Source organism: Belonocnema kinseyi, chromosome 7 (genome assembly GCF_010883055.1).
Source record: "Belonocnema kinseyi isolate 2016_QV_RU_SX_M_011 chromosome 7, B_treatae_v1, whole genome shotgun sequence".
Lineage (NCBI taxonomy): Eukaryota > Metazoa > Arthropoda > Insecta > Hymenoptera > Cynipidae > Belonocnema > Belonocnema kinseyi.
Genome location: NC_046663.1, coordinates 89,044,105 through 89,056,210, shown reverse-complemented (window position 1 = coordinate 89,056,210; position 12,106 = coordinate 89,044,105). Strand labels below are relative to the sequence as shown.

Sequence of the window (12,106 nt, the reverse complement as noted above, 5' to 3'; positions counted from 1 at the left end):
CATTTGATTATGCGCACGAGCATTTTTGCCGATAAACTGTGCATGAAAATATAAACATGTGGGCGCTGCCATGTTTGTCGCGGGACATCAAAAGGTGGCGGAACTCCCCCCTCATTGCATCAACCCCGCAATGACATGCCTAGTCCCTTGTTTCCTATGTCCATGTCGGCATGTAAGAACCATGTTGTGACCGTCTGCATCGAAATGATGCCGGGGCGTTCGAACTTCGAAGAAATTTCGTCTACATTTTATGCGGAACTTTAAAGTTATTTAATCTTGCAGCTCGTAGTTTCAAACATGAAAAATAAGGTAAATACAATTATATAATAGAAACAAAAACTTGTTTTTCACGATACCAAGTAATCGCAAGTTGTTCTCTCATAAAAATGTTTCGTTCAGACTTCCAGTCTGACAGGAGCAGCAATGAGTAGGGATGTAAAGTTTCATGAAACTTTAGCCTGATGAAAAGTTTTGATGAAACATTGGGGGTCTCGTGAAACCTTTTAATGTTTTAAAAATGGCGGCGGGAAAATTCAAACTTAGAAAATAGAATCCTACCCTGACCTAAGAGGCCAAACCGATCTGCGCATGCCCTTAATAATTTTTCTCTCACTACCCCAATCTTTCATGCAACATATGAAACTTTGAAGATGAAACGTTTTCACGTGAAAAGATTCAGAGTTTCAATGAAATGTTTTATGGCTTACATCCCTACAGTGAACTCCGGGGCCAAGCGTAGCAAGGCTTATAAAATATATATAATTCCGTAGAAAATGAAGGAAAATTCTTCAATATGTACTGCTTAATTAGCTATTTTCTCTTTAACCAAGTGGCGTAGCCAAGATTTGACAAAGGGGGGGGGGGGGGGGGGGGGGGGGGGGGGTTCATGCCTGAACAGAAAGTGAGGTACTACTTACAGGGAAACATTAGGGTACTATAGTAAGACATAAACTTCGTAAATATCATATTTATTATTATATTATTCCTATTTAAACGTTAATTTTTTAAATGTTTATTTAATATTGTACTCAGTCTAATAATAACAGTTCAATGTAGTATAGTATTATTTTATATTCCAATGTTTTTATTATATAATAAATAATGCAGCAATATTAACTACATTGGCTATTCGACTAGTTCAGTGTCAAATTTTTTTCTCCAAAGAAATTTGATAGACATTATAAATGATCCAATATCATTAAGAAATACATTAACGTTTGTATCAACATTTTATGAAGTTCCCAAATTTAAATATTCCTCATTGATTGGTTGAGCACGCGGTTTTCTCGTTTGTAGATCCACATGGAAGTGCCAGAAGTTCGCTTGCATGGCATTGTGTTGCGTGCAAATACAAACTGAGATTATTTTAATTTTTGAATATTGGTTGTCTACTTTCAAGCAAACAGAGCACTTTTCTGCTTTCCTTTCAAATCTATTGAATTAAACTATGTGCTGAGAATCTCATTTGCGAAAATGGGTACTAATTTCATTTGAAAATGAGTACCATAGATTACCTGTCGTTTATGCTCATCTATAATCTGCGAGAATTTTTGGTTTCAGCGTTTCAGAAAATCGATTCAAAATGTTAGTTTTTATTGCGGTTTCGTTATGTGAAGTTTTTTTATAGAAATATTTGCAGGCTTAAAGTTTACATTATTATGGTTCACATTTTGTGTTTCAGAAATGAATAGTTTTATTAGGGTTCTGGAAAAATTTCTATTAGGGAGACACCTCATTACCTGTGAGAGTGGGTGGGGAAGTATTTTAGGAAAGAATAGCGGATAAACGAATAAACACCCAAAACCCCTCTCTTGGCTACGCCACTGTTTCAACCACCGGCTAACTTGACTTCGTTGAATATTGAGGGGAAAACAATGAACCAAATGCACGGCACAAACCTTTTTTTTCAAATATCTTCGTAATGAATAATAATTATCATTTTATTATTTCATTAAACAGTTCCTAAAAAGTAATAATTATTTTTCAAATAGATTTACTTAGAAAAAATGACTTTTTACGAAGATATTAGCAAAATAGAGCAAAAATAAACCGACACCCATGCATTTAGTCTATTACTTTCTCCTCAGCATTCAACGAAGTGAACTTAGCGGGTGGTTGCAGTGAAAATACCTAATTGTACTTGTAGACTGTAGACGGTCATGACTTGTCCTATTCATCCCGGCTTTAGTTTAAATGTCTACTGCCATGACTAACCTAAGATTTGCAAGTTGCATTACGAAGTTATAATTTTATTCCCAGTGACTGGTACGCGCTATTAAATAAAAGAAAGTTGGAAATTTGGAAAATATTATCTCACTAGTTTGCTTATTACCAATTATTTATTCTAATGTTGCAAAACGTACAATTGTTTTGACAGGTGTTCCGGTGGGTGACGGCGCGATTTAACACAACACAACTCTCAAAATGAGCCAAAATTCAGCGTCATAATGCTAATTTTCTCTAAATATTCAGATATATAAATTTGAAACTGAAAATTCTCATTTTGAGACCAATAAAATTTGAGCTGCAACTAATTTTTATACCAGAGCGGCCGTGAATTGGAAGAACACCGTTAACTGCAAATCGGACAAGTCACCTGAAAGCAGTTATCGTTAGGCGGCTCATGGGACCTATCCAAATGCAGTTAAAAATTCTTCCAAATCACGGCAGAGAGTTTTTCTGTGTCTTAATAGAAAATTGTAATTAGGAATGAAAATACATACATTTATAACGACAGTTTTTATATTTGTAGATTATAATCACGAATTTCAAATGATAGTATCTGTCAAAGGAATAAAATGTGAACTGAGTACTTCCCGTATTATTATTATTAAATATAACTTCAAATCACGTTTCAAAATTCATCATTATCTGTATAACAATATTACAATTACGTGATTCACAAGATAACTAATTTTCTGAGTTTTTCTATATTGTCGATCAAATTACCGAACTTTTATCAAGTACTACCATCTCCACAACATTTTTCGTACACCATGCTATGTTTAAAGATTTGATTAATTTTAATCTATTTAGAACGTTCATGAAAACAATTGATGATAACAAAGTTTAAAGAAATATTTCACCTATTAGAATATAAAATGTTCATGGTTTAAGTATTTTAAAATATGCTCTAAGTGCTAATTTCTGACAAAGACTTTTCCATCGGTTTCCGTCAAAACTGCTTTTTCATAATAACAAATCAGACACGTATTAAAACAAAAACTTTATCACATCACTATTTTTTAAGCATATTACTTTTTAAGCATATTATTAGTTAATAATTATTATGAGAGAAGGCGATTTTTTCTCAAAATCCTTCAAAAATTGTATGTCTCAAAAGTGCAGTGGAACATTTCTTAGATATTTTTTAAACAAATTGGAAACAATTTCAAATTGCAAAAAATCTAGCAAACTACATTCCTCCGACAAACCCGAAAAGCCCTATGTTTATAAAAACAAAGTGTCCAAGGACAGCGAATTTCAGTGAACTTTGCCGCCCTCACCAGTTTCCCTGGGTTCACCAAAAATATCCATTCTTTTCGTGATATTGTGTTTCAAGAGAGCCTTATGAAAGGATTTTAATGTTTGATAATCACTTTTCTGTTTGACACGCTGAACACGTATGCACGAGCCAAAAAGAGTAGCTTAGAAGGAGTCGGAATAAGTACTTTTTTTTCTTAAAAATACAAAATTGGAATTTATTTATTTCAATTTTTTAATAAAAATCATAAATTAAGCGGTGAATGCTAAAAGGTAATGAGTCCCATTAACCGAATTTTACAAAAAAGCGAAAAAACTTTAAAGAAGAAAAATTTGAAACCGATTGATTAAATTATTGTTTGTGGGTTTAAAAAGTAGATGGCACTACATAGGCATTTAGTAATAATCTAATGAAAATAGGGATGGGCTTAGAATCCTTTAGCTTTCCCTAGTAATATGAACATGGTGCATAAATCGTTGAGGAAATTATATGAAATCCATATTTTATTTGTTTCATAAACACATTACACTAAATACATAAAAAGGAGCATTTGTAAACCAGTACATTTTAAAATTTTAATAGGAATATCTCCACTTACTAAATACTTGTTGAAATCCTGTATTGACCTTCGAATTGTTAAAAAAATTAAATACTATACTTCATTCAATTAATTTCAATCTTTTGAATTTTTAAAATATTTGAATACTTTTAAATACTGAATTACACGGATAAAAAATTGAAAGCATTATTTTTTAACTGAAATAGGTTTAAAATCGAGAAAGTAGGATTTTGAAAGAAAACTCAATTCCGTAAATAATTGTAATGATAGAATCGTTAAGATTTGCATATTATAATCCGAATTGATCCTTGTGGAAGGAGCCCGAGTTAGCGATAGTACAACAAGGTTTTTAGTTGGAAACTGGCCGGGCAATGTTTGTTATTTAAGAGCCTAGCCGTGCGCTGGTCTGGGACTCGCTAGGCAAAATTTATGTCAGAACCCCAGTCGGGGGCTGACTGGGCTCTGTTCAGGTAAATCTTATGATTGAATGGTCAGACGGTAGTTGGCCGGGCGCTAATTGATAGTAATAACAATGTTAAACTTTGTTTATAACTTAATTTCTTTTTCTGATTTCATTAAGAAATGGATGTGTATACAAATTTCGAATCGTAATAAATGTATAGTAAACATTTTCAAATAGAGATTATAATAAAACTATAAAGTAATGACGGCAAAAAACATACAGGTATTAAATTTATAATTGTTTGAACTTTTGTAAACGATTAGTAATAAATTTAAAATAATATAATATCTAATGTACAATATAAAAAGCAAATGACAAAAGCCTCGGAACAACGAGTTCTTTGGCGTGATTTTAAAATTACCTTATGCAAATTTCAAAATTTCAGAAAAATATGATTTAAATTTTTTTTAAAGAAAAATTATAAGTTCCATCTTTATGTAAAATTGCAAATGTTCAGAAAAAATTTACATTTTGTATCATAACGTCGAATAATAATAAATAATTAAAAAATAGAACTTACAATTTGGTACTTTAATTTTTCTGAACTGTAGCTTATGAGGATGGCTTTTTCAACGAGTTTCAACTTGTCGGTTTAGCGCAGTGGTTAGCACTCCCAACTGCTAGGCTTTAGATTTAGGCATCCGTAGCGTTAGAAATTTTATTTGTAATATAATGTTTAAAAATGTAATATACGTATTTACTCTAAACAGGACTATTAATATATAAAGTCAAAATATTCGCAATAATTTAATATATATTTTTTAAATACTTTTTTTGTCTCTCAACGACTACGTGAAAATAGTTAATGTTGTCTGTGTGCTGGGCTTGTGGAATTTCATATATTAATATGCTCCAATTCTGCAGTAAAAAATAATCAAATTGATCCCCTAACTCAGTGACAGCTGCTCTTCATATAATTGAAACCTGAATTATTTGAATCCAGTAAAGCACCAATTGATCCCGTCCGGGCGACGGTCGGGCTCCCCAGCCAGCCCCCAGACATGCTCCATAGTTGGACGCTGGCAGCGCAGCATGACGATGCTGGCCGGATCCCGACCAGAAACCCCGGCCACAACCCGACTTAAAGTCTGGCTCCCCGGCCAGCTCCCGACTTTAAGCCTCCGACTTAAATTTCCACCCGGAAACAAGTTTGGTTATTTCCACAAGGTATCATCAATTAAACAGAAAATTGTACTGGAGGTAACAGTCGATCGTTTAACATGTGGTTGAATCAACAAAAATTTGTTTTGTTCAACCATACAATATAATTATTATATGTGGGGAAAACAAAATATTTGGTTGACCTAGATGAATAAAATATTTTGTTGAGTCAAAGTTTATTTAATTTAACCACTTCTTCATGTATATTCACGAATTTCTGAGTGCAGTAATTGAGTGTTTTAATAGTGAAATAGTAATCTTTTAGTATTTCACCAAAACAACAGTAAAAAGATCGAAAGTTTTTTTTAACTGAACTCAATTTGTGAAAATATTGACTTAATTTCAGTTTCCGACGTTTTCTACCAAATTTCGTGGTATTTCTGTGAGTGCATTCAAGGGATTATTTTAAAAAGAAATGGAGTAAATAGAAATCTATATTACGTGTGTATATAATTCTGTTGTTTTTTCATTTTAAAGTAGTCGCATGTAAATGCGCTACGTTGATGGAGGTGACGTATGTATACAGTCTATTTACAAGTCTCGAAATATTATCATTTTATTGTTTCAAAAAAACTGAAAACGTCACAAAATCGGATTCTTTTACTAGAATTTTTCTATTTTTGTTCAAGGTTTCCATTTTTATAGGCTTCTTTTATGATTAATAAAACGAATCATTTCAGCGAATGGTCTCACTAAACTTACGATATCCATGAAACCAGAAGTCTCCATCACTTTTTTTAATGAAGGTGATTTTATAAGAAATCTTTATATTATATCAATTCAATAAGTCGATAATTATAAAAAGTCCAATCCCAACAATTCAATATGGCGTAACTTATTCGAAAGTTTTGAATGTTTAAAAGAACTCTGTGGGCCAAAAATGCGTCTCTTATATAGCATTACGATGTCACCAAGTTTCTTTAAAATCGAAAGACTACTTGCAGTTTCTGATATTCTTGATGTTTACTTGCTGACACAAATTTATTTTCAACTAAAAGTGATCAATTTTTCACAAAAAATGAAATAGTGAACATTTCAGCTAAACAACTAAATTTTAGCACCAAGAAATAAAAGAAGTTTCAACAAAATAGTTCAATCTTCAACTATATTCAATGAAAAAAAGATTAATTTTCAACGCAAAATTGAATATTTTTATGTTTAACTAAAAACGATCAATTTTCAGGCAAATTTACATTAGTTGTATTTTCAGTTCTTATTAATTCAGTTCGTATTTGAGCCAACAATCTAAAAAAGGGAATTTTCTTGAAACCCGGAAAAAGAGGAATTCCTTAAAAGAGGGAAACAGAGGGGAGTAAGGAAGAACTGTAAATTTTGCACTGAGGTTATTGTTATTTACATTTCTATTTGCTATGTTTGTGATAACACAAATAGTAAAAAAAGAACTGTTATGCACCTCTCGCTCTCTAGCAGTGTAACGTCGTTTTTGAACAGTCAACAATTGCTCTACTCTCCAAATTTGAATTAGTTAAAATTTTTACCAATTCCAAACAGTGGCTCAATTCTAGCTATGAAACATTTATTTTTTACTACTGTATCAGTAAAAATTACTAATTTATCAGTAAAGACTACTGATTTATAGCTATAATTGAGTCACTAATTTAAATTAGTAACCATTTTAACTGATTCAAATTTAGAGAGTAGGATGGGATATAGCAAACATATTGCGCTGTTTTCCTTATTTTGTCTTACCAATTTATATTTTAAGTATTGAAATTCATTCTTTTCTGCTTCTTCCGGTAGGAGTAAATTCACAGATTGATAGACTGCCCGGACAGGTCCACATCCCGCGCGAAGGGCCTAGTACGTCCAGACAGAGCGCCGAAAGCGAAGAGACGTATGAAAATCGTCAAGTTATCCCACTATCCGACTCCAGACATCACAATCAGCCTAATACGGCATTCGGAAAGGTAGAGGACAACATTTTTGGACGTGGTCAATTCATACCACCAGATGACGCTGGACTTCATCCTGACATGAGATTACCTGCTCTTGAAGTTCCTGGTAATCTTTTATACGAAAAAGATGGTCAATTCTATCCACTAACAGTTTTTGCTTCAGCAACCCGTGGCCATTGGACGTTGGGAAGAATCGAAAATGGTTATGTTCGTCCATTGTATGATGAACATCGCCAAATGGTTATAATAAACGATAGAGAGAATACTTTACATGAAATAAGCGAAAAACATGCTGCTCAACTGGGTATTAACCAACCTCTCCCAGCTGTCGGAGGAAACAAACCTTCCAAACGCCCCGAAAAAAAGCGAGGCAAGGACCAGCACAGACCCAAACAATTGAAGTAAAAAGAAAACGTATTACTATTTTGTATAGGGGAAACTATTCAAGAGTAGGTCACTTTTAAGATTAGTTTATTAATTCTTGGCACTATATACACACTTCCCAAAAACAAAGTAAAATAATATCTTAGAATGAAATAATTGGTGATTCATTCAGAAAATAATAGTGCTTAGAATAAAAATATAAATCAACTGATTATGTCCCTTGTATTTATTTCACTAAATTATTACTTGACACGTCACACTTTCGGTTTTATAGCCAATCAACAATGCCTTATTTAACCCGCAAATTCAAAAAGTATACTATTTAAAGATTTTAAAATGTTGAGGTATCAAAAAAAAGCTTTCCTTGAGTAATGACATTCAGTTCTTGGTGATATTTGAATTTCACAAGGAAAAAGAATATATAAAGATAAGCAACTAACAATTTTTACTTCTCTCAAAATAAACAAATAAAATAAAATAGGAAACACTTTTAAATATCAATAATTATATTTCTACATCATTTCCGAGATTAATTCTTTAAATTTTAGTATGCATGCGACACTTGCATGAATGTATAAATATTATGTATTTAAGTATTTAAGTTCATAATATTATGTAATATTATGTAATGTAATCTTGTGTAATCCAATGCAATCTCTTGTAATCCTATATAATAATCTTTTAATCTTGTAATATAGTGTACACGGAAATTGAAGTAATCCAAATGATCCATAAGATAATAAGTTATAATTTTTGAGAAATACAAATCAACATTTTTGAATGAAAATTAATAATACAACATCAACCTAACCCATTCCTGCATTTTTAGTTTGATTCTGGGGTTACCTGTTAAAGTTACTTTTTACATGACTAGCATCATCAATCGCGGGCGTATAGTTTATTTACTTCTTTTTATTGTCATATAAATATAACTTTTTTAAATTCTTGATAAAATTCATGAAGATTTTTGAAAATGTCAGATATGTCAAATCAAAGCTCTAACAAAAAAGTTGATTTTCACAAAATAGTTGAATTTTCAAAAAAAAAGATGAATCTTTAACCAAAAATGTAACAGTTAATATTTCAATCGAAAAATATTTGTATTTTAGATTAAAAAAACAGTTAAATTAATTTTAAAAAACCACAGTTGAATTCACAGCCAAAGCAAATTAATTTTTATCCAAAAAGATGAGTTTTTAACCAAGAAGATTAATTTTCTGCCAGAAAAAAACAAAAACAAATTTCCAACCAAAAAGATGAATTTCGAACTAAAATAATAAACTTTCAACCAAAAAAATTCATTTTTTAAACACAGCAGATCAACTTTTAACCAAGTATAGTTGAATTTTATCAACCAAAGAAAATGAGTTCTCAACGAGAAATCTAATAATTGATATTCCAACTAATGAAGATTTAAATTGGAAACAAAGAAGAGTTGATTTCATCAAAAGAAACTAAAAATCACTAAAACATTGAATTTTTTAGGGAAAAATAATTTTCAATGCAAAATAAAATTAGGAGGGACCAGAAGGCCACGTTTCGACAAGTGGATTTTTCTGGAGAGCTCTTCTAAAAATAAAATAAATTAAAATTTTCAAAAACATGACTTCAACGTTCCTTACAATCAATTATAAAAGTAGAAGAGTCCACAAGATTGGTTCCTTTGTGATATTTTTTTTAAACATCAACAGTGAAATCTTTTTCAACCCTTACATCAAGCATATTCAGTTATATGTCCATATACACATATGTTGCTGGTAGAGCTTCAAGTGCTTCTATTCAAATTGGAATCGAATGCATATTAATTCCAAAGGTAAAAGAAACTTGATTTTGTGCATTTTGGGTAAAATTAGAAGAGGGCCGAAATGTGCCCTTATGAGCCCTTCTTTTTTCAACTAACTGTTTATTTATTAAGTTTATTTTTTTAAGGTCACATAAATATAATTTTCTTTGGTTTCTTAAGAAAATCCAAAAAGATTTTTTGAAAATTTCAGATACCTCAAAAAATTATCTATTAAAATTTAAAGCAAATTCTTTAATTTTACACACAGAAAAAAATTATCATTGATTCATGAAAACGCGTTTACTTCTCCTTTTTCCAAAAATTCAAATTTGTTTAATTTTTAGTTTTTTTACGATTAAAAGAAAATGTACTCGTTCTATCTTAATATTATTAATAACAAATTTGTAGATCCTTTTTGGGTGAACAACTTTTGTCTATTAATTTTTTTTGTACCTCAAGTAGTTTTTAAAAAAATGTAATTTTTGTATTCCGAATGGTATTTATTTTTAAGATTAAAACAAAAACTAAGCGTCCTATCAAAAAATGATTCATAGCAAATTTCGAGCTATTTTTTAAATGAGCAACATTTGTCCATTCGTGTTTTTCTATAGTTTGTCGTTTGTCCAAAAATCTAATTTTTTAATTTTTGAAGACATTTTTGACGAATAAAACAAAAAGTGCATATACTACCAATGAATGATTAATAACGAATTTGTAGCTATTTTTGGTTGCACAATGTTTGCCTTATTATTATTTTTCGTCTGTCGCTTGTCCAAAAATTTAATTTTTTTATTTTTAATGTTATTTTTTACGAATAAAACAAAAACTAAGTGTCCTGTAAAAAAGTGATTCATGACAAATTTGTAGATCTTTTTTGGAAACACAATTTTTGTTGATTCATTCTTGGCATATCTTAAAAAGTTTGACCGCGAAATTAAAATTTTTGATTATTTTTTGTGCAAACAAAATTAGAATGTTCGATTTTCCAGAAAAATGCATGAATTTTTTATTTTGATAACCTTATAGGGTGTCCAAAAGGCAACGTTTTTCTTACGCTAGCTCTTTTCCATATCATGCGCTGTATGGCTAACTGTTAATTTTAGTTTGTTTTTCAGAATTTTGTAAATGCTATAACTCCGGTAATTCTTTTGTATGAAAAAATACATTAGAATAAATTGTTTGCCTTATTTAAGTGCTACTGATAATCATACATAAAATTGTTTAATCTTAAAAAGAAGTGGTCTCAACATTTTTGCAAATGTTCTAACTTTTTTAATTTTGATCAAAAATGGCTGGCTAACGAACTTGACCTTCAATTTAAGATACTTAATAAGTGTATTAAAGACCAATCTAATATGTCAATTTTGTTCAAAAGTTATCGAGCTAAGAGACTACAAATCGACAGGCACACACAGAGAGGTACATTCGCGAAAACATGTTTTTCTGATTCAGGAGGTCTAAAAACGTGAACATTTTACAAAAACGGGGGCGGGGGTAAAACTTTACAAAAATATAATACCTAAAGTAAAATATGATAAACACGAATTAAGGGCATGTGATACGAGGGTAGTTCAATAAGTCCTTAGAATGACCAACAGATGGCGCGCGAATCGCTCCAAATCATCTGTTTTCAGTCAGCACCACTCCCGACTAGATATATGGTGCAGTCACAGACCACATCTTCTTAGTTTACGTGTTTTTATAACCAATTGAAAAAAAATTGTTCGTTAAGAAAAATGGAAAAAAAACAAGTTCAGAGCGGTAATCAAACATTTTCATTTAAAGGGTTTAACTCCATATGAGATAAAAAATGAATTGGACTCAGTTCATGGCACATCTGCCCCTGCCTTAGCAACGGTTTATAACTGGGTAAATGAATTTAAGCGTCGTCGTACATCAATAAGTGACGAACCACGTTCAGGAAGGCCCGTAGAAGCAAGTACTCCCCAAATCATCAATAAAATCCACGATATGGTGTTAAAGGATAGAAGATTAAAAGTGCGTGAGTTAGCTGAGGCCACAAGGATATCTTAGGTGCAGTTGTTTCAATTCTACATGAAAAATTAGGCATGAAAAAGCTATCGGCAAGATGGGTGCCGCGTTTGCTCTCAGCTGAGAATAAACGCAATAGAGTGGTCGCCTCTGAGGCTCTTTTGGCGCGCATCAGTCGGAATCGTGAGGAATTTTTTCGTCAATTTGTGACTGTGGATGAAACATGGATACACCATTACACTCCTGAGACAAAGGAACAAAACCAAACAGTGGATTTCCACAGGCGAACCAGCTCCAAAGATGGCAAAGACCGTAAAGTCAGCTGGTAAGGTTATGGCTACAGTTTTTTGGGATGCACGTGGAA

General features: G+C 31.6%; 1 protein-coding gene across 1 annotated transcript in view; it reads right to left on the bottom strand.

The window, feature by feature from the left end:
• Positions 1 to 12,106, bottom strand: part of LOC117177438 (protein prickle-like) — a 495,169-nt gene that overhangs the window by 313,029 nt on the left and 170,034 nt on the right. The window lies entirely within an intron of this gene.